This window comes from Crinia signifera, chromosome 12 (assembly GCF_055691185.1).
Source record: "Crinia signifera chromosome 12, ASM5569118v1, whole genome shotgun sequence".
Taxonomy (NCBI): Eukaryota; Metazoa; Chordata; class Amphibia; order Anura; family Myobatrachidae; genus Crinia; species Crinia signifera.
The window spans coordinates 40,839,261-40,863,875 of record NC_139228.1 but is presented as its reverse complement, the minus strand read 5'-3'; the positions used below and the strand labels follow the sequence as shown (position 1 = coordinate 40,863,875).

General features: G+C 43.5%; 1 protein-coding gene and 1 long non-coding RNA gene across 2 annotated transcripts in view; one reads left to right on the top strand and one right to left on the bottom strand.

Moving 5' to 3' along the window:
• The window catches only part of PRKCH (protein kinase C eta), a 185,796-nt gene that overhangs the window by 131,004 nt on the left and 30,177 nt on the right, over window positions 1-24,615 (top strand). The gene's annotated exons all lie outside the window — the stretch shown is intronic.
• Window positions 1,978-24,600, bottom strand: LOC146049993 (uncharacterized). Its single transcript, XR_014466250.1, has 2 exons — window positions 24,509-24,600; window positions 1,978-3,274 (listed from the first exon to the last, which is right to left on the bottom strand). It is a non-coding gene; the product is annotated as an uncharacterized LOC146049993 (long non-coding RNA).

The window sequence follows — 24,615 nt, the reverse complement described above, 5'->3', positions numbered from 1 at the left end:
GCATCATCGGAGGCGGGGGAGGAGGCAACGCTTAGTGCTGGCGCTGCTCCAAGCACTGCCTCCTCCATTGGTGTGAACGGAAAACGGGTCTCTCAACCTTAGTAACCTGTTCACACCGCAAAGCAACACGGCAATGAACCGGTAAGAACCCTTCTTTTTTACTGGTTCATATTGCCATGTTGCTACCGCTTTGCAGGACCCGATAACCCCTTTCACATCGCACCAATTACCGGGTCTTACCGGCATGAAGGTAATTACAGTAGGTGCGATGTGAAAGGGTATAGGTGGCTTTTTATTTTACCCTTGTATTTCCTATTGTCATGTATTGCTAATTGCACATTGTAACCTACGTAGTGCATCCAAGATGGCCGCCTCGCTGGGACTCTCCTGTGTAGAAAGAGCCGTGACTGGTTCTGATAATTATGCAATGATCTCTCCTAATCCCAATGTGCATAGGAGGAGTAATCTTTGGCATTGATAACACAAAATGTCTGTCAAACCTTTGTATTTTATTCATTGTTTCTGTATTCTCTGAAAACCTAAACTTCTGTAATACGTTCATGTTATCTGTAACATGTCTTGTGCCGAATTGGAGAAAATATTGTAGAAATATAATTCTTCTTCTTCTTCCTCTTCCTCTTTCTCTTCCTCCTTTGTTAAATCTTCTTTTTATTTGTATTTATTATTATTATTATTATTATTATTTATCAGGAGTTTATAACCCATATATCATATAACCGACTTGCATTATTCACATACAACACATACAAATATAGTGTTTCCCTACCAAACCTTGAGCGCATATTAGTCAGAGGAATTGATTCATTACTCCATAAGCCCCACCCATTTGTATGGTCACCTCAGTGATCAGGGTGTAAGCCTACTCCATAAGCCTTCCATTTGTATGGTTACCTCAGAGATCAGGGTGTAAACCTACTCCATATGCCCCTCCCATTTGTATGTTTACCTCAGAGATCAGGGTGTAAGCCTACTCCATAAGCCCCGCCCATTTGTATGGTCACCTCAGTGTTTGGGGTGTAAGCTTACTCCATAAGCCCCACCCATTTGTATGGTCACCTCAGTGATCGGGGTGTAAGCTTACTCCATAAGCCCCACCCATTTGTATGGTCACCTCAGTGATCAGGGTGTAAGCCTACCCCATAAGCCCTGCCCATTTGTATGGTCACCTCAGTGATCAGGGTGTAAGCCTGCTCCATAAGCCCCGCCCATTTGTATTGTCTCCTCAGTGATCAGGGTGTAAGCTACTCCATAACCCCGCCCATTTGTATGGTCACCTCAGTCATCAGGGTGTAAGCCTACTCCATACGCCCCTCCCATTTGTATGGTCACCTCAGTGATCAGGGTGTAAACCTACTCTATAATCCCCTCCCATTTGTATGGTCACCTCAGTGATCAAGGTGTAAACCTACTCCATACGCCCCTCCCATTTGTATGGTTACCTCAGATCAGGGTGTAAGCCTACTCCATAAGCCCCACCCATTTGTATGGTTACCTCAGAGATCAGGGTGTAAGCCTACTCCATACACCCCTCCCATTTGTATGGTCACCTCAGTGATCAGGGTATAAGCCTACTCCATAATCCCCTCCCATTTGTATGGTTACCTCAGATCAGGGTGTAAGCCTACTCCATAAGCCCCACCCATTTGTATGGTTACCTCAGAGATCAGGGTTTAAGCCTACTCCATACGCCCCTCCCATTTGTATGGTCACCTCAGTGATCAGGGTATAAGCCTACTCCATAATCCCCGCCCATTTGTAGGTCACCTCAGTGATCAGGATGTAAACCTACTCTATACGCCCCTCCCATTTGTATGGTCACCTCAGTGATCAGGGTGTAAGCCTACTCCATTTACTTTCCATTACCACCTCTAATCTCATTTACCCACCAGCTCCCACTGCGACCTCCTGACCTTTGGGGGCATTTATTAATATAAATAAAGACAAATTCACACAAAATATATTTAAAAAATAAATAAAAACTTTTATTTTAAGTAAAATGTATATATTCTTTTTACTCTGCATTATACAATAGGGAATACTGGAACAGGATTGTTCCAGAACTCTTACACACTTGTCCTATAAGAGGAACAAGATGGTGGAGTCATCCATCAGCACTCAGGAGAGGAAAAACCCCCTGTGGGGGAAACCTCTGGGGACCCATGGCTGACGGACTGCCCGTCCCTCTAGGCATTAAGAGACTTTGCAGAGTTTGCCCAAACCACCCACCCACTAACCTTATATAACCCGTCATCCCTTCTGTCACCCCAAATCTGTATTTTAACTTTTTCCCAGATGATGAATAACGCACCCGATGGCACCGGGGGGCACGCGCATGTCCACGGTAGGGGGGAGAGACAGACAAGGGAGGGGGGCGAGACAGACAAGGTAAAGGGGCAAGACAGACAAGGTAGGGGGCGAGACAGACAAGGTAGGGGGAAAGAGACAAGGTAGCTACCTATTAGTATTAGGACTCCATGTAAGAAACAGCCAGAACCCCTTTAGGACTCGTCTCTGGTGCTATAAGGGGTTAGGGCTGCAATGATATATATAGGACAGCTCTAACTCTGTTTCCTATGTCCCCACCGGGTCTGATCTCTATACACATACACAGACGGCCGTCATGTATGTGCATTAGTCAGTAACCCATTGCCAACAGGCTGCTGGCAACACAGCAGAGGATACAGCGGAGGAGGGGACACCACTGGTCCTCGCTGGAAAGATACTGTGTGTGATGGTAAATACCAGCGGCATATCCTGTGTATCACACGGACACTAACACAATATGCTGCCAGAATTTAGTATCACTCTTACATGGAGCCCAAACTATGATAAAACTATAACAACAGTATCAGATAATAACAAAGTAATGGGTACAGCACCGTATACATCTCTCCCACCTCTGCACATTAATAAGTAGGGATCCGTACGGGGACTTGATGCAGCATAGTAGGACACCTTGTGCCTTGCGACACGTCCTAACCGCTCCATACAGGGTTTATTCAGCGCCATCCAGACACCGCCCTTAGGTGTCCCAGGTGCAGCCCTAGTGACTGCTTAGTACGGTACTTCCCCCCTAGGTGGGAGATTTGTTTTTATCCAATACTGTCCTGTCGGTCAGTTGATCAGTCATATATTACAGTAGTCACGCTCCGAGTCTGCCGCCGCATCGCACTAACCTGCCCTTATCTCTGTCCAGTCACTAACCTTATGTGAGTATGTCCTCCTGCTGGTGAGCTGCGCACTGCCTGGAGTCCTGTGAGGTGAATGAGTGAGACAGCATCAGTACAGCCCTGATTATGACATCACTATACCCTCACAGACTGATTGGCTGTTTGTGGTTTGAGGGTTTGAGGCCCATTATGACATCTCAGCTCCTTTGTCTTTTGCATGACTGACCTAAGGGAAATGTGATTTCACTTCTTATTTTAAATATTACATTCACATCAGAATCTAATGTATTATTTGATGGCAGGATTTCCCTATAAATCTTTGGTAATGTGAGGTTTTATATGAACACAATTTTCACTGTAGTTACATTGTTTTCTAGCAGGGGTGGCCAGATTTTTGTGTCCCAGGATCATACCTCCCAACATAACCCATTCCAGGAGGGACAAGATGCTCTCTTTCTGGACATTCATGTCAGTGGCAGTTGCAGGGCTGCAGCACAGTCCACAATTCAGATAGGGGAGTCCCACCAACTGCCACCCTAAACACCACAGTCTGGACTCACTGGCAGGTGTGGCTCCCCTTTTTGAATTTGCGACATTGGTGCAGTCCCACCTCTGCAACTACCACTGGCAGCAAGTCCAGGAGCAGAGCATTGTGTCCCTCCTGGAATGGGTCATTTTGGGAGGTATGCGGGATCTACTTTTAGTTCACATATTTAGCGGAGATCTACCATTGTCAATGGGCCTGATTCGGAGGTGGCCCATATACTGATATTTTGTTTTGCTATTCCGCATACATGAAAGTACCGGAAACCCCTTACTGCAGACCAGTAAATCTAACTGTACGATGGCGGGCACAGTGGCACATGGCATTGCTGCCAGTAGAGATGGTAACTGTATATTTCTGCAGATATGAATACATAAGAATCAACAACTGTACATACATACGTACATATACACACACATACATACATACATACATACATATATATACATACATACATACATACACACATAAATACATACATACATATATACATACATACACACATAAATACATACATATACATACATACATACATAGCATCCACCACTGAACCAGGCTCACAGGCCCTATGCTTCCCACAATAGATTTTGTTTTGCTGACCGCTCTTACACACATAGGGCCATATTCTGCTTGCCTTGCTCGGACACCAATTCATTTGCAGAGTATATATTAGCCCACTGCGCATGTGTACCATTCGCAAAGCGCATGTGTAGGTTTGGGCAACCGTGCACACTCGCGACCTTACGAGTAGAAATACTCTAGTGAACAAACTCGTGCAGAGTAGTTGTAATGTGGGCGTATGGATTGGCACGGTCACAAAACTGGGCACAACTGGGCGGTAACTGGGGCGTATACTGGGGTGGTGGCTACATGTGCTGGTCGATGGGTTCGCTCCACTGTGAGAGCGCTAGGACTGATTGAGCTTAATCATTCGCTCGGTAAAAGTAAGTTTCAGCCGATTCTCTGCCCCACATTCGCAGGGGCGATCAACACGGACAATTGCTAAAATACCTACACACACTATACACCCATGCAGCATACAAGTTTCTCTACTATTAGTTATATAATCACATATATAAGAATGGTAGATGCTATATGGGTACGAGTTCCTCAATCACTCAGACACCGAGCAGATGAAACCAAAATATGGTTTATTTTTATCACAGCACACGAAAGTAGATGAAGACAGGAAAAAGAGTCAAATGTAGCATATAAACGTTATCGGGTAGCAGTCCAATGGCAGTCCTTGTAGCAGCAGTTCCAAAGCACAAAACTATCACTTAATCCACACAGCAGTGATAGCCGAAACCTGTGTAAATCCACACAACACAGACGCTCCACACCAGAGCTTGGTAGGATGCCCCCTTCCCGGGCAAACGATGTGTTCCACAAGATCCAGTGAAGGGTAGGACCCCTGAGACCGGATTGCGACTAACATACTGAGCTGGCAGGTGTACAAGTCATTTTAAAAACTTCCAATTTCCCACGCTTCTCCATACCATATATGTAAAGATCCATGTTCCCTAGTCCATTTTTATAACAAGGCTGTGACAGAGGCACTGGATACTATAGCCCCATTGCGTATTCGACCCTGCAAACCACACCATCAAGCTCCCTGGTTTGACAACAGTATTCGTGATCTCAAGAAAAGGGGTCGTATACTGGAAAGACGATGGAGGAAGACAAACCTGGCAGAGGATAAATTAAATCTAATCAAACACATTGGAATATACCAATCAACAATCACCCGCAAGAAAACAGTGTTCCTTTCAAATGAGATCATGACAGCAAAAAATAGGCCCGCTCAGCTTTTCCGTACAGTGGAGATGCTTTGCAAACCAGCATGCCTGCAGCCTGATGTAACCCTCTCGCAGTCAAGATGCAATGAGTTCGCTAAATTCTTTGCAGATAAAGTATCTATCATCCGGGCTGGAATCCCCACAGTGACACCAAAGGAGTTCCAACAGACCAAGCCTACCAGTTTAAGACACTTGCCTTCATGGGACATCTTTGACCAAGTGGATGTACAATACATTGCTGGAATTTCCAGACTGTTGCGTCCCTCCTCCTGTGATCTGGACCCTGCCCCATCCAAGCTTCTTTTAGGGTGTATGGAAATAATCGGCCCTGCATTTGCAAAAATAGTTCAATGCTCTTTGCAGACAGGCGTTTTTCCCGAACCACTAAAGGAAGCAATAGTCAGACCACTTCTTAAAAAATCTAATTTAGACCCTGACTGCATGACCAACTACAGGCCAGTATCAAATCTTCCTTTTCTAGGAAAGGTTATTGAGAAAGTGGTTGCAACTCAACTAGAGACCCACCTGTTAACCCATGACATTTATGATCCATTCCAGTCAGGATTCAGGAGAAGACATAGCACAGAAACAGCTCTGGTATGTGTGCTCAATGATCTTCTAAATGCAAGGGATAGAGGAGACTGTTCAATCCTAATCCTTCTGGACCTCTCTGCAGCATTTGACACCATTGACCATGGGATTCTAATTGAGCGCCTGAAGAATTTCTGTGGCCTGGGTGGCACAGTCCTTAGCTGGTTCAAATCATTTCTCGCTGGCAGGTCACAGAGAGTTGCATCGGGAGTATACTCTTCACCACCAGTGCCGTTGTCTTGTGGTGTCCCACAGGGCTCTATACTATCTCCCATGCTTTTTGCAGTATACATGCTTCCACTTGGTGACATAATCAGACGTCACGGCCTGGTCTACCACTGCTATGCAGATGATACCCAACTGTACCTGTCCTTTGCTCCAGGCACCGTTAACACAATAACAACCTTAAATGGCTGCCTAGCTGAGCTCCAGGAGTGGATGAGTGCCAGTTGGCTGAGACTGAACCCAGATAAAACAGAAGTCCTGATGATAAATCACAGGACAAGACGGCAGCATAGCCAACTGACAGGTCTTAAGCTGGGGGGCACAGCACTAAAAAACTCTGATCATGTGCGGAATCTTGGTGTTGTCCTGGATAATGGCCTGACACTTAAACATCAGGTGTCAGCCACAATCAAATCCTCATTCTTTCATCTGAGAAACATAGCCAGAATCAAGCATTTAATTCCCTCAGAAGACCTTCCTAAAGTCATACATGCATTTATATCATCACGACTAGACTACTGCAATGCTCTCTACCTGGGTCTTCCAGCAAAAGAATTGCACCGCTTGCAGCTGGTACAAAATGCAGCCGCCAGACTATTAACTAACCAGCCCCGCTCCTGCCACATTACTCCCATTCTCTACGCCCTGCACTGGCTACCTGTAAAATGGCGAATCGTTTTCAAGATTGGCTTACTCACTTTCAAGGCCCTACATGACCAGGGCCCAAGATACCTGCAACAGCTGCTGATCCCCTACTGTCCTACTCGATTACTACGATCCACTGAAGAAGGACTACTAACAGTACCCAGAATCTCCCTGAATTCATCTGGGGGTCGAGCTTTCAACTTTGCTGCTCCAACTCTGTGGAACTCTCTTCCTCGCACAGTGCGAGAAGCGCCCACTATAGAATCCTTTAAAAATAGACTAAAGACATACTTATTTACCCAAGCATTTTACTGACATCTACTGTTAAGCTTGTTTTGTATTTCGAGCTGTAAAGACAATGTGTGAAGCACTTTGAGTCCTATTGGGAGAAAAGTGCTATATAAATATCATTATTATTATTATTATTATTATTATATGTGATTGGATTACTAATAGTATTACTAATACTGGCCATAGTGACCTTCAAATGAAATTGGTTTCATTTTGATAGATTTTATTTTGTATTTTAATTGCTTTGATACCTTTTATGTTTATTTTTGGATTACATTTGATTTCTATTTTAGCGCAGTCTGTCTTTTTCTCTCTTTGTGTTCTTTCTATATGTGGTCCAAGTACCCGCATCTGACTGCTGCCTGAACAGAAGATTTATGATTGCTCATAATTTGTTACATTGTGGTCAGCCATTTTCTTCTGTTATAGGATCTATTAGTCAGTCAGCGACTGATAACCAGGACACAAGCACGGAACCACTCGGATATTGTATCATATTAACGGAGCAGGCGGTGGCTGTACTCCAGCAGCATCAGCCTGCAGCCACTGTACCACCCATATCAGACAATTACACCCCACACACTACATCCAGGAGTCGCTCAGGGTGTACTTGGTGCTGTGAGGAGCCTCTGTGCTATTACAGAGCAGTAAGCCCAGCATTACAATCTGTGGGTGTGGGGCCAGACTGATATATAGCAGCTGCAGAGGGCTATTCACAGCACTCCGGTGATGTCATGACATCAGGGGCACTACCGGGAGCCGGCGTTCTGAAACGCCAGATGTTCAAGTTCACTTGTATTTTGTTAATTTGGCCATGATCTACCAGCGGATGCCCCAAGATCTACTGGTAGATCAGGATCTACCTTTTGGCCAGGTCTGGTGTAGAAGGTAAGGAGAACAGATGGGATGGGGCACCAACATTAGACACACACACACAGAGGGCCAAATAAACAATGGGGAAGGTGGATCTCCAGCCAGGGGGTCCTCCCGGCAAACTAATTCACGGGGGGGGGGGGGGGGGGGCTGCCGGGGGATTCAAATCATGTGACCTGTAACTGACACCCAAAACAATAGAATCTGTAGAATCTAGGGTGACCACTGGCTAACAATGTTTTCTGTGGATGTCCATCTGACACAGATGGAGGGCAAACATCGGCCACAGAAGTCTGATTGGGGGCCGTTGTTAGTTAAAAACAATCAAAGGTAAACCTGTTGATGGACAACCCTCTGCCATGTGTGGATCATTGGATAGACAGCAACTAGGTCGACAAGCATTAGATCGACAGGTTCATAAGGTCAACAGTTACAAGGTCGACATGTAATTTTTCGCTTTTTTTTGTCCCGAATGTCGACATGGACACTGAAATGTGGCACCGTGTTTATGGTAAATAATTTATAAGCAGAAAGTTATTTTTCCTTTTACCCTATATGTACCAAGGACTTGTTGCAGGAACACTGAAACATAGGGAGATGCCTTTATCTAGTCATCTAGAAACAACAGTTTCAGTCTGTCTGGGAGCTAGGGAAAAAAAAAAAACAATATTATGCTACTATAAAATACATTTAAAATGGTGGATTATTTGGTTGATTGAAGCCTTACACGCATCGTTGTTTTATTATTCTGTGATCTTGTAAAATGCAGAACAATCTGGTTTAATGCATTAACTTAGAAACTGAGATACTTGTTGGAACAAGTGGATATCTGAGTCAGGACATACCATGCGCGTCGCTAGAATTTAAACAGGATGTACAGGATCATTCTCCTAAGCGGAGGGATGCTGTGAACCTCAGCCAGTGGCTGCCATTATTTATTTATTTTATTTATTTAGTATTACATTTCTTTTTTTACTTTCACCACAACTTGTTTGCGTTTTTTTTTTTATGTGTTTCATGTTTTGGGGGTTTTAGGTGTAGAGTAGACTTTTATGGTTCACGTCGCACAAAGTTTGCAGAGGCTCTCTCATTGCGGGGGGAGCTAAAGAATCCATTCCCCAGTGGAAAAATTTGGCCAACCCCTTATAGAAAGGGGTGACCCCAGAGGCGTAACTATAAATTTTGCTCCCCCCTGCCAAAAATGTTGCTCCCCCTCTGCCATGGCCGCACTCGTGCTGCAGCTGACTCTCCTCCGGTGGGCAGCGACAGGTAGCAGCATATCAGTGTGTCGAGCGGGTGCCATCGCCCACACAGACCCCACTGTGGCTTGCTCCCCCAAGCGGCAGCTGGGGCTGCCTTACAGTAGTTACGCCACTGGGTAAGCCCCTAAGCTTTGTGGCAGAGGGAAACCTGAAGACTCCTGCTCTAGAAGATGTGAAGAAATGGGGCCCTTCTTCTATTGGAGGGGTCCAAAGATCCAAGCCCTCAGCACAGTTTTTCACTGCACTGCGTGATTGGAGCATGGACTGTAGTCTTCACTAGGAAATAAAGTGCCCCTAGAAGGGCAATAAATGCTCTTCAAATACTACAATTTTTATAGGACTATAATCTTTATGTGAGAATGTGAAAAATAATTTTTGACACATCTACTTTTTATTTTTCTGCAAATTTATGTTTGCATACTGTATTTTGCTATATACATTTTAGGGTAGAGTAAAAAAGTTGAAATTTATATATTCAACATCGGCTAGTGTGGAAAAGTTGTGACTTCACCTGAAAAAGAAACGTAAAAAGGCGTTTTGCTCTAAGTCAATATCTTCTGTTCTGGCAAGACACACAAGTTTCGCTTTTTAGATGAAAATAACGAAACGTATAAAGAAGCTCTGATCTAGTTAAAACTATATCAGGATGTCTTAGAGTAGTTCATTAATATACTTTAGCATAGTAAAAAGAGCTTGTCCTAGTGCAAATTTACGGACTTTGGCGGGATAAATAAATCCCTCATAACTGACCCGTTTTCATGGGGTTTTCCACCTTTTCTTTTTTTTTTTGAGACAACATGTGCCGACAGGGGGTATTTCATGCCGTACCAGCCACTAGTGTGCCAAGTAAAGAGGAGAAAAAGTAGCGCTAAACCAATGAGGAGTTTTAGGATTAAAATAACATTTAATGGTACACATGCATTCACAAAAAAACATATAATAAAAACATGTACATGTTGCACTAAAAAGACCACTGATATTATTGAATATATCAGGATTACCTTTGAAAAAGCTGTCCCTTAGAGACAGTGAAATGCGTCAGAAGCTGCGCACCCACCGGTCCCCGACTGCCCCGGTGATTTATGCCATCTTGGGCCATTCCGGGCAAAACCTGCTACTATTCTGTCCTCCCCCATTAGATAACCATTTGGGGACTTTCAACTTCCTATATGGGCCCATGAAACTCAGGCCCCTACAAGACACTTGAACATCTTATAAACGGTTGGTGGAGAACATGTAATAATCTGGATTCAGAGCACATTTGTTTCATTTCTTTGTTTTTATTCATGCTGGCTTTACAGTATTTTAGTGAAGAATTAACAAATGAACTGTACTAGATCAACCAGTCTGCTTTAAGTTTTTAACGTTGCTTATTTTTGTATTCTTTTTGTTGTCTCATCCTGTTCTAAAGCAGCAGCTGGGTTTAAACCACTCCCATAGAGTGCCCCTGGTCCAATCTCCCTCAGCAAGATTGGTCCACACCACATTTTTTCTTGGCTACCTCGGTAGTCTGTTTTTCCTCACTAGTGTGCCGAGCGTAGGAGTAAAACCCCATGTCAACGTTTTGACCTTACCAATGTTTACCTAATGCTTGTGTCCACCTAAGCCCATGTCGACCTTTTCAGGTGTTGACATTGGCCCAGTGTCGACATTCAGTGGTCCACCCAATGCATGTCAACCTTAGTGCTGTGGACCCTATGACCCATACCCCATTGGTTCATACATCTGACATCACAGTGCTTCTTTTGTTTCTACGGTAAATTCATTATGCTTATTCTTCTACAAGTCATGCCTCGTGTGGAAATTTACATATATTCTACAACTCATACCTAACTGAAAGTTTACATTCTGTATCTGTAGATGATTTATCCACCAGTACTTAGTTTATTTTTAACTCCCAGCTAGGAGTAAAGATGCCCTCATAATCACTATTATTACAGGTATCAGGCCAAACTTCCTTGAGCAAAACCATGCTTTTCCTGCTTTAATGTCTGACTTTTGTGAGGTCCACGATGAGACTGACCAAGTTTACTCCACATCTGCTGCTCACTTGCATCTCAGACAGGTTATCATGACATAGGCCAATTTGCCATACAAGTCCAGACCAAAACTCAGAATTTAAATGGGTCCATTAGGCTGTAGTCAACACTTTTTTTGGGCAGTATTGTGAACATGCATCAAGGGAAAGCAGGCATCTCTGGGATTTGTAGCCACACTTACTTCAATTGCCTTGATCAATAACATTCATCTCTATTTCGGATAACCTGAACAAGGGATGGATTATCATAGAGAAACTTTCATGTATCTTCTATTCTCTAGTGCCCCTCATACGTTCTGTAAATTTTGAACCTGTGAAGTTGGAAAGTCCCAGTCTGGGCTTCCTGACCTGAACTTTTTTAAAGAAGGACTTAAATGACTTATGCTGTTGTGGAATTAAGGGCCATGTTCTCAGATATGCTCACAATTTAGAATGCTTCATTTGCAAAAAAAATTTAAATTCTTTAGTAACTTAATACTAGTATTTTAATGCCTTTATCATAATATTTTGTTACATCAGTTTCCGTTGAATTTTTTATGAATGTAGTTTCAAAAAACTTAAACCCAATAATAATATTAGAAGCACCCTATGGCTTTCATTGTGATTAACAACGTTTGCTCTTGAAATAGGCGTATTACTGTGTATAAAAAGTGTACATTCCTTTTTTATGATTTCTAAAGCCGTCCTGTTTCAAAAGTATACTCCATCTTGTACCAAAATCATGACAAATTCTTTCCTTTTTGCATCAATTAACTGTAACAAAACAAACAAGTCCCAGGTGTATCTGTAGGAACATTCTACTTTTTCCCAGGTATTATTTTATTCTATGCAAAGTATAAATTTATAATGCACAGCAAAACCTTGATATATCTAAGTGACATTATTTCCTTGCAAGATAAAACTAATGTTGCACTTTTCTGCTGTAATGACCTTTATTAGAGGTCGGGAAAGTGTGTTGCTGAGACTCCTATATCAAGTGTATAAAGCTGAGCCAGCCAGAATTCTCCAGTTACTGTACATGTGTTCTGTGGCTTTTGTAGAGGGAGTGCAGACCTTTCGATAGGTTAGTGTATGGTGTATTTGTCTAAATAATAACAACTTGTATCTAAATACTTTAAAAACTAATATCCAGGTAACAAAGACTGCTGATGAAGTGTAATAAATATTTTAAATACACCCGTTCTGCAATTTTCAGGAATACAATTTAGACAAACATATAATTACTACCAGTTTTGCATGGTTAATTTGCGTTGTGTTCATTGTTGCTAACATGTTAGAATGGGATGCAGTTAGAATCCCGGCGGTCAAAATCCCCACGGCGGAATCCCGACCCTTTCTCCCTCTATAGGTGTCCACGACACCCATAGAGGGAGAATAAATTAGTGTGTAGAGAGGCACCGGGCCCGCTGAGAGGCAGCGAGCCCGCAAGGGGGGGTCGATCCACGTCCCCCCCCCCCCCCTTGTCTGTATTTTAATCGCAGGGATTTGTACCAATCCCGTTACAACTTACACTTCTCTTTGTATCATTAAAACACTACATGACAGGACACACTTTATCATTGTTCTCAGTAATCATTCAAAGCAGTACATTCAGTTAAATCATACCTCCCAACTTTGTCCATATCAGAATAGGGACACTCGTGCGGCGAAGCCGTGTGAGCGCCTGAAAAGGGGGTGTGGTTTATGCAAATTAGGCAACGTCTCCGTTTTCACCCGCGGATAGATGCTGTGCGAATGCGCACAGCGTCTATCATGTCAGATTGGGGGGGACTCATAACTGCCCCCGCAGCGGGAAACTGCCGGCCGCGGGAGGGATGCAGGAATGTCCCCAAAAACCAGGACATTCCCGCGTTTAGCTGGACAGTTGGGAGGTATGGTTAAATATACCTGTGTATCATTAGGCAATTTAAATACATGTTACAAAAATTATCCACCCCTGCAGCTCCAACCACCTTCCAAATGTAATGGCCTTCAAGTTTGGCTGTGCGGGATATGCTGGCCGAACTCACTGATGCCCCTTGCAGACCGCACTTAAAACCGGTATTTTGCCGATTTTTTTAACCGTTTTAAAACGGTAATCTGTGCGGTCTGAAAGGTGCAGGACCACTTTACCGTTTTACAAAAGCCGTTGTTGTAAAACTGTTAAAATGGAGGGTCCTACCCGTATCAAAATCGGGTCTGAAACGGTATTTAGGACCCAGCCAATAAGCTGGGTCTTAAATTCAGCACAGTGAATATTTAATGAGCTCATTAAATATTCATTTCACTGGAGCCCCCCGCTGCCACCCCCTGCGTGGGTTAACATCCCCGGACCCCCCCCCGCCCCGCATTGTGTTTAAGACCCCCCCCCCCCCCCTCTCTGTGAAGCCGATACCTCCTGAGTTTGCCGATCCTGGCAGCCGCAGTACTGTATGGACGGATGCGCTTATGAAAAAAAAAAAGAACTTTTGGAAAATGGCTGCCCGATAGGAAAACCAGTTTAAAAAATGGCTGCCCCCATACGAAAGACAGTTTTTTAAACTGGTTTTCCTATGGGGCAGCCATTATCCGAAAGTCCCTTTTTCTTCCATAAGCGCAGCCAGCCGTCCATACTGCCGGGATCCTAGGGGGGGGAGGGGGTGTTAACCCACGGGGGGGAGGGGTTAACTGGGGGGTTGTGTGTGTTAACCTGCGGGGGAGGGGGACGCACTGAAAGTTTCCAAAAACGGGTCTGCCAGTGTCCAAAAAAAACGCACTTAAACGGTAATATACTGTTTAAGAGATCCGGTGTGAAAGGGGTTTTAGCTGGCAGACCCGTTTTTGGAAACATTTTCAAATACAGGGTCAAAGCTAGTTTTGCGGTCTGAAAGCAGCATCACAAGGCAAAAACCTTTAATGATTTCCTTTTTTTTTTTTAAACCTCTGCGTTCGGCCTGCATCCTGCACAGCCACCAAACTCGGAGGCTTTTACTTTTGGCCGCACATCTCCTCACACACTCCATACCTACTCTGCCAACAACTGCCTTGTCTCTGAGTCACTATCAATTTCAAACCCCCACTCTTCCTTTCTCCCAAGCTGCCCCCAACTTATGTAACACCCTTCGGCCTCCTATTACCAAACATTAGCCCAGACTTCCAGCCTTGAACATACTGCAAAAATAAAAGGTGAGTTTTTTTGTAGTCTACAACCTCTTCTTACTTTCCATAATATAACCCCATCTGCACCTCAAATTTGAGAACTTTATATCATTGTTAAAAATTCAATAAAAAATATACAAAATATATTAAAGTCTAACATGAATGAAATGATGCATCCATTTCAGTTCAGTCCCTGAATTAAGCATGTAATTTTAAAGACCTATTTCTTGTATGCTAGTGCCCGTCTCTAGGTCATTAATACATCAAGTAATACACAATACATTTATGTGCATTTTTAAAGTGCACGATGTGTGACATCAGTTCTTTACATATACTATAAACATGTTGGCTACTAGACGTCTTATAAACTGCCTAGTTGTTTCACCCACATCCATTTTTTTTGCACTGTAAAGTGTAGATTACATAACATGTGATACACATAACACAATCTTTAATAGCAAGTCTTTTTTTACCACAAATTCTGATTATTATTTTTTTTGCTTTTAACATGTTTACACATAATTGAAGAACCACCGCGATAAAAATCTTTTTGTTCTTATTTAATTTTTTTTTACTAGTTCCTACAATATACTCTTACATTCATTAGCACGCCATCTTGGTTTAACAACTGGACACCCCAAAAGTCATGCATACTACACAGAGGCGTAGGGAGGGCGGAGCCACCGGAGCTCATGCTCTGGGCGCCGATTGGTCGAATGGCGCCGCCGGCCCGCCCCCCCTCCGCAAATGATCCCTGGAGGATCATACTTAATAGTACACGGTAATGGCGGGCAGCGTGTGCGGTGGCTGCCCTGCCCGGCGCCTGTCTCCTGCTCGCCCGGCGGTCCCTGCCGCCAAGTGCACAGTCCGGGCGGCTGACTCACTCCTGTCTAAATTGCTGCTGCTACCCGGTCCGGCTTCCGGGCAGTGCAGCAGCACTCCAGTCACCTGGATGTTTATGGGTGATTACTGTGCAGATGCACGGAACCCAATGACATCCGTTTCAGTGTATGTCCATTGTAAGCTGAAGTCTCTGAGAGGTTCTCAGAGGGTAGTGTCTAGATCCCATGCAGTTTAGGTAATTTTCCCATCATGCCCTGGGTCCACGTATACCTGGAGGGGGAATATAAATCTGTGGCGAGCGAAGCGAGCCACCGTGCCCGAAGCGTGCGAGCGTAGCGAGCCCGCGAGGGTCCAATGCTGCAAAAATAAAACAAAATTAACGACACCTACATGAATTACACATAAATTTAAAAACGTTGTGAGGGCATCTAACAACTTCCGCCCTCACTGAACGTCACTTCCTGTAAGCTATACTGCATGGGAACTAGTCTCTACCGTTCTCAGAGACTTCAGCGTTCCCAGTAATCCAGTGCGCGGGTGGCGTCATGACGTCGCCCGCGCACCGCAAGTGAGGAGCAGGAAGCAAAGCAGCAACAACGGAGAGATGACAGCAGCGTGTGACTCGGGAGCCCTGTGTCAGTGGGGGATTCTCATAAGCAGTGAGGAGGCACAGCGGCAGCACGGAGGCTCAGCCGGCAGCGGGGATCCTGACAAGTACAGTCAAATTGTGGTAAAATGCACTACATGTGGGGTGGGAGGGTTTTCTCCAGTCTTCTATGCTCTTACACGGAGGGAGGGGGAAGTGGGCATATTCACAAGTGTAATGTCGTCCCAGTTGCTGCCTGTGATTGAAGTTTTGTGCCTTCCTTAAAAGTACATAAACATTTTTAATGGGGCACAAAACTCCATCATAGGCTGCAACTGAAACAACATTACACTTGCGAAGAGACCCTCCTCTCACTGCATAACCATATTTCGGCTCAATCTGTGTGTGAATTTCGCCGCATTCCGTGTGACTTTTTGTGAATTTTTTGCGCTTTTTAGTGTGACTTATAATGATTTTTGGCGCATTCTGTGTGACTTATTGTGCATTTTGGCGTATTCTGTGTGACTTATTGTGATTTTTGGCGCATTCCGTATGACTTATTGTGCATTTTGGCGTATTCTGTGTGACTTATTGTGATTTTTGGCGCATTCCGTGTGACTTATTGTGCATTTTGGCGTATTCTGTGTGACTTATTGTGATTTTTGGTGCATTCCATGTGACTTATTGTGATTTTTGGCGCATTCTGTGTGACATTGTGATTTTTGGCGCATTCTGTGTGACTTATTACAGTGTCTTATATATTGCAGCTGATTCTGTCAGTGTGTTATATAGCGCAGCAGAATCAGTTACAGCGTCTTATATAGCGCAGCAGATTCCGTTACAGTGTCTTATATAGCGCAGCAGATTCCGTTACAGTGTCTTATATAGCGCAGCAGATTCCGTTACAGTGTCTTATATAGCGCAGCAGATTCCGTTACAGTGTCTTATATAGCGCAGCAGATTCCGTTACAGTTTCTTATATAGCGCAGCAGATTCCGTTACAGTGTCTTATATAGCGCAGCAGATTCCGTTACAGCGTCTTATATAGCGCAGCAGATTCCGTTACAGTGTCTTATATAGCGCAGCAGATTCCGTTACAGCGTCTTATATAGCGCAGCAGATTCCATTACAGCGTCTTATATAGCGCAGCAGATTCCGTTACAGCGTCTTATATAGCGCAGCAGATTCCGTTACAGTGTCTTATAAAGTGTCTTATTTTTTACGGTTTTTATTTTCAAATGTAACATGCCAACACATGTTAGCCACACCCACAATTCATTCATTACCGAGGGGGGGGGGCGCGAAATATGTCCTTGCTCCGGGCACCATGGCACCTAGCTACACCGCTGATACTACATTTATGTGCATTATTAAAGCCCACAAAGTGTGGGTTAATAGTCCTTTATGTATAATAGAAACATGCTTTGTTTGGCGTGTTTTTGGGTTTCGAAATGTTTTATCCGAGTAGAAAAAAATGAATGCATCCTGGAATGGAAATAACATTGTGTGAATCACACATTAAATCTTTAATAAGTTTCATTGTTTACCACAAATTCTGCGTGTTCATTTTTATTGCTTTTAACATTTTTGTCCATAATGCAGGAACCACCAGGGTGATAACCTTTTCTTCATATTAACCTTTATCCTGGTTCCTGTAATGAGCGCAGCTTATTAGGTATGCTTGGAAAGTATCCGGTCATGTTTTACTTTTTATATTCTTTCACTCTCTTGGGACAAAGAAGAGAACCTTGTATTTTACATATGGGCCAGATGTATTGCAGTGGGGCAATTCAGTTGGTTGTGGTTATTTTATAGTGATCTAATTGATCCCAATTGTCCCTGAAGTAAGCCTGTAGGTTGCACTTAACAGGGATTTTTTTCTGATGCTAAGCAGGCTAAAAAAAAATGTAAAAAAACTTGCGTTTTAATAGCTAGCTGTTGCAGACTGCTGCAGTGTTAACACCTAGGTCTGGGTACCTAGATTCCATGAAAACAGATCATTTACCGTTGGAACAAATCAGGCTGTAATTGAATTTCAATTCATTCAGCTTTTCTGTTGGAACAAGTATCCCATCCATAATCACACACCTGACTCTAGCCTGTGGCTAGGAACTCATCAGCCCTAAATCCAATGCACTCTGCTTTGGCAGGCCGGGTGATGTGGCTTTCCATCTGTCCTCCTTTACACATTACCTGAGCAGCAGTAGCAGGTGTGACAAGTCCATTCATCACTTGTCAGGCTCAGGATTTACCAAGAGTTACCGCCCTCTCCCAAGGGATAATATTCATAGAAAGAGAAGGAATGAGTACATATTAGTTCATTAAATACGTGTTCAGCTGCACAGCAGTTGAATAGATTTTCCCTTTTTTAATAATGTTATAGATTTTAGACAGAATTGTGGGGGTTGTGGTATACCAGCCCGACAGTCAGAATTCCAACGGTCAGTATACAGACATTGGAATCCTGATTGCTGGTACTCCGAAAGGGGTATGAGCACATTGTACTTTGTAAAGTGCAATGGAATATGCTGCGCTATATAAGAAACTGTTAATAAATAAATAAATAAATAATTGAAGCCCTTTGCAGGCTCAGTGGCTCCCCACAGCTTCTAACTCCCTCTGAGGTTTAGTTATATTGTGGTGTAAATTCTGATGTGTTCCACATGTGTTCTGATTGGCAGCCACTAGCACTGGTTTTACCTATCACTTCAACCCTAAATAATTTTGATCTGGTCCTGGACCACCAATCTGAGTCCCCCCTGCAAGAGCACCCCAGGGTGCCTAGGCACACAGGGGCAGGTTTTATTAAGCTTGGTGAAGTGATTAAGTGGCTGGTTCTTTATCACTGGCCAATCAGCTCCTAAATGTAAAATTAAAGGCTGAGTTTGAAAAATTAAATTATGGGGCTGATTAGCTGGTGAAAAAGTACCAGCCACTTAATCACTTCACCAAGCTTAATAAATCTGCCCCACAGTTTGAGAACCACTGGTTTAAGCAATAGTTATTTAAACCGATAGTAACAATGGACCTGCTAATACTTATTCATTCCTACTTCAATAGTCTTTTGTGAGCCAAACGTTCTTAAGGGGAGATTTGCTGAGCGTTCTGAGAGATCGCTCAGCACAAAGCGATGTGTTAGCGCGGCGTGATCTGTCCGTATCGTTGTTCTCCGGTGAGAACACTGGCTCTGCCCAGTGATGATATTAGATTTATCCAGCATGTTAACATACCTAATGGGGCCTACACACGGAGCAATGTCGGGGGCATTTCCACCCCATGTGTAAGCCTTATTTGGCCATAGGTACAATAATTCTGATCCACAGCTTGATCCATGGTGCTCATTCACAGAGTGCTTTATTTCTTTATGTGAATCCAGTGATCACTAGATTATTTCTTCCCATCATTATGGCTGTAAAAAAGTGGTTATGTTATGTGTAGGCCAGACATCCATAAAAACCATTATTGTGGTGTTCATGGTGCGTACAGATCCTGGCCACATCTGTTTGCTTAACTGGTTCACTGAATCAACTACATTTTGGCAGAATTTGATGAATTTATATGGATTGGAAAAAATCTGCGAAATCCATGAATGATGTCCAAACTAGTTTGATTTTTATGGTGTTTAATTCTGAACACTAACCGCAAACTTCAAACCCAATCTGGATTTGCTGTGTAAATGATTCCTGCTTTAATAATTCAAAATCCCGCACAGCCTGCAACTTGCAGACAATTAATGTCATCCCCAGACCATACTTGCTTACTTTTATCTTCACCTCTCTGAGAGAAGCCCGGAGAGGCGCCACGTCTGGGGACAAGGTGGACATCACTTGAAAACTCTGTGATTCGCGGGGCGCTGAGAGGGGGCGGGGCTTAAATGATGCAAAATGTGGCCGTCCTCTCTCCGCGATTTCCAGTATTTGAATCAGTGGGGAAGGGGTTGTCAGGGCTCAGCATGCGGGAGAATTGCCCACCTTCCAGGGGGCCAGGAGCCGGACCCAATTTTCAGTTCCGGGAGAGTAGGCAAGCCTGCCCTAGACTTCATACATATGTGCCCAACTGTAGGAAAATATAGCTTGCCTCTTTCGTGTGGCCAGCAAAGTGAAGTACAGGCCAGGTAACAGATACATTTGAAAAACGTTTTCACTGGGAACATTAAACAGTATACATTTTTTTTCAGTGTGATCACTTCCATATAAACCAATGAGACAAATCACCAATCTGAAATATGTGTATATCAGACATAGGATTTTTTTTGCAAATGCATGTTTCTGTTAGTATGTTCATGTCTGTCAATTGAATGAAAAATAACTGTTTTATAAAGAAGCCACCATTTTCATCTTTCTCTGACCATTGAGGCAATATTGACATCCTATCCATCAGTAAGAAAGTGTGGTGTTGTACCGGTGTATGACTGTAGATGGCGTAATAGGCCAATGAGCTAAGTACCGAGTTTGGCAACTCTATGATTGCTTCTCTACAGTACATTGAAGTCTAATTTAAAGCATTCATTCCAGCAGCCCTTATTTTAGAGGGACAAACCACTGTTTTTTTGTGATCAGGGCCGTGAGTGCGTTGTCCTGATCTACCTCAAAAATTGGAAGGTACAATCCAGTGATGCTCTATGTATATCAGCTGAGAATTTGTGCCACACTTGCATGCTGTCAATAAATACAGCATAGAAAGTCTGGTAGGAGGGAAACAAGAGAGGGATTCGGGGCAGCTAGGCATGCCTCACGGTCCTAGACTTGCCCCTTTTCACATGAGCATACCGACCCCGTGATGTGGACATGCCCCTCATTGATTTGATCATCCCCCCTGATCCCCATTAGCTGTCTCTAATATTGGCATGTATGTAGTGATAGATGTTAGCAGAAGCCCAAAGCTTGGGGACATTCTAGCATACAGTATATATTTGCATATTTTGGGCATTTTCTTTGCACATTTTTATAGTTATGTCTTCATATTTCATTAGTGCACTATTTTGCATAACTTCATATGCTAGATGTTAGATTTTGCAGTGAATATTCTTATAAAAAGGTGGCTGCTGCTAGGAGTAAACCTATCTTTTTCATTCCCTGCATACATATGTATCTGCGAATGTAAGTTAGTTTGTACGTGCATCTGTTTTCTCTGTGTAATGGTTAGCATTACTCCCTCACAGCGCTGAGGTCATGGGTTCAATTCCCACCATGGCCCTAACTGTGCGGAGTTTGTATATTCTCCCCGTGCTTGCGTGGGTTTCCTCCGGGTACTACGGTTTCCTCCAACAATCCAAAAATATACTGGTAGGCAAATTGGCTCCAGACAGATTAGCCCTAGAATGTCTGTGTGTGAGCGTGTACATGTGGTAGGGAATATAGATTGTAAGCTCCACTGGGGCAGGGACTGATGTGAATGGTCAAATATTCTCTGTAAAGCGCTGCGGAATATGTGTGCGCTATATAAGAAACCTTTAATAAATAATAACCACACTGATCAGGCAGTCAGAACCTTAGGGATGGTCATTTGTATGATCTCTATCGATGGAGCCCAGCCTTAAGCTGCCGACATACGGTAAGATTTTTAAAACGATGTTGCCATTTCCAACTGATCGGAATGAACAATCGTTTAAAAACATACCATATGCTGGCTTAGATAGAGGGAGCTGTGAAGACAGAGATTGTAACAGGGTTGCCTACCCTCCTGGAATGGCCGGGAGGGTCCCGGAAATCGGGTCCCCCTCCCGGTCCCCCGGAAAGAGGGGCAACCCTCCCGCATAACCGCCTTGCTCCTGCGTCCCCCGGTCGCAAAACCTCCTGGTCCGCAAATCAAATGACGCGAATAGCTCCGTTTAGCTCCGCCCACCGCAGTGCAATGCCATAAAAACCGGCATTGCACGTTGGGGGCGTGATTAAAACGGTGCTGTCGCTCTGGCCATGCCCCCAACAAGTAGCCACCCGTGTGGCTCCGCGCCCACCACTTTTCACTCCCGGAGCACACACCCCCCTGAACTAGCTGCCCTCTCCCGGAAAGGGCAGCCAGAAAGTCGGTAAGTATGGATTGGAGGTAGGAACAGATAGGGACTGGGCATGGGGTGAAGAGTTTGTGCATTAAAAATGTGCTTGAGTGGGTTTTCTTTGAGTACTCACACTTAAAAAAAAAAAATACTGGTAGGTTAATTGGCTCCCAGTAAAATGAACCCTATGATGCATATGTGTGTGCTTGTACCTGTGGTACGGAATATAGATTGTAAGCTCCACTGGGCCAGGGACTGATATTAACGTTCAAATATTCTCTGTAAAGAGCTGCGGAATATGTGCACACTATATAAATAACTTAATAACTGTCACAGCTCAAAGTGAAAGTACATTGCAGAAGCCAACAGTTTGACAGACTTTTAACTAGTTATATTATATACATTTTGCTCTGCACAAGTATTTTAGTCACACTCATTGGACCAAATATGTGTGTACAGCAGGGAGCTGGTGACCAGCTATTCCAATCAACATATCTGTGGTATTTTGTGCTGTATTTCCTGGCGTGTTAAATCACAGGGCACTTAAAAAGCTGAAAGCTCAGACGCCAGTCCTAAATTAGTATTTCCCTGCTCTGTCACTAAAATACCCAGAAAACCTTAAGGTCAGAGAGATAACGTGTGACCTCATCTATACAAGATAGAGGAGGTGGGGAGGCTGGGCATGCACCAAGCTTGAGGTCAAAAGAAAAAAGTTTGGTACCGTGTTAGCCAGTTGATAAGAAAAGTTTTATTGTTCCTCAGTGAGAAAAACAAAATAGCAATCTAGCAAATATGATACCTTTTAATGGCTAACAAAAATAAATGTTGTTAAAATGCAAGCTTTCGAGACTTCTTAGGTCTCTTCCTCAGGCATGGTATAACAAGGTGTGTGAAGAACCACATATATATACACAGCAGAGTAGGAACAAGATGTGATAGATGGACATTCTTAAGATCAAAACAAAACAAAATAACAGAATGAGCTTGTAAATTGAGTCCTTAATTAGTTTGTAGATAAGTAGTGTGAAAGTTTTATTGTCTCTAAGTTGATGACAGACCAGAGTTAGAGCTCCGATGCCCTCACTCTCTCTGGGCCAGATTCCTCACAATCAGGATCATATGAAAGTGATTATACTAAAAGGAAATTTCAAATCACAAAGAGACAGGAGGGTCTGGGAATACAAATTAATGACAACGTTTGACACCCTTAACACAGGACTGAATCTATCCGAGGGATTTATGGCCCACTACAACATCTGAGGAATCTGGCCCAGAGAGAGTGAGGGCATCGGAGCTCTAACTCTGGTCTGTCATCAACTTAGAGACAATAAAACTTTCACACTACTTATCTACAAACTAATTAAGGACTCAATTTACAAGCTCATTCTGTTATTTTGTTTTGTTTTGATCTTAAGAATGTCCATCTATCACATCTTGTTCCTACTCTGCTGTGTATATATATGTGGTTCTTCACACACCTTGTTATACCATGCCTGAGGAAGAGACCTAAGAAGTCTCGAAAGCTTGCATTTTAACAACATTTATTTTTGTTAGCCATTAAAAGGTATCATATTTGCTAGATTGCTATTTTGTTTTTCTCACTGAGGAACAATAAAACTTTTCCAAGCTTGAGGGAAATGAATCACTGATATTATGACATCACACCTGGGCACATGGAGTTGTACTCTGTGAAAAATACAGAGTACATATGACATTGCACCATTTGTTTGTAAATGCTGATGAGTACAGATAAATTAATCTGGATTTCCAGATGCCCATGTAAGCAAAGATTCAATGCCAAGGTAAATGCACAACACAGATATCCACAAGTTCTAAGGCATAATATGATTACCACCACTGACATGACACAAAATACCATAGGTTTGTAATTATGTCCGTTATGCTAAAGGAGGTGTGTGTGTGTTTATACACAGGGCTGCCATCAGCATTTGTGGGTTCCAGAACTGTCAAATACCCCCGACCCCTTACCTCTATCTAATAGTTACGGCCTGGCTGAGCCTGTAAACACAAAATCAGCAGACAATGGTGTTACAGTCTGTGCACCGAGCCAGCCCCAGGCCTCTTTCAGCCTTTCGTTGACTTACTACCCTTCTTGTAAGTGTGTCAGCGTCTCTCCCATGCTGCTTCTCAGGCTGTTGGCTCCTCTTATTGCTTCACTCGTGTGGTGTGATGTCATGATGTCACTTTTACAGCACAATAAACTTTATTGTACAGCGGCAACGGCATGACTTTCTCTCCTGTGAGACAGCTTGGGCTACCGCCAGATGCTGGCCCATGGGTCGGTGCTGACATGAGAACGGAGGCCCCACAATCACAGTGCATGTGACAATAAGGTCAGCAGCCAGTGGTTTGGGGGCAGAAATCACAAATCACTGATTTGCAGAGCTCTGTGATCAGGTAATCGCCACCCAGTGAAACCCCGTACTTGCAAGGTTGTGAATATCGCAACCCTGTGAAGAGTTGCAAATCCATTTGCAACTTACTCACCATTGAAGGATTTTTCCAGTGTGTGCAGTCTGTGAGTAACCCAGGATCTAGGAATAACTGTTCTCCTGGCATCTGCCAAGCCCAGATTTGCCCATCTGACTGCCAAA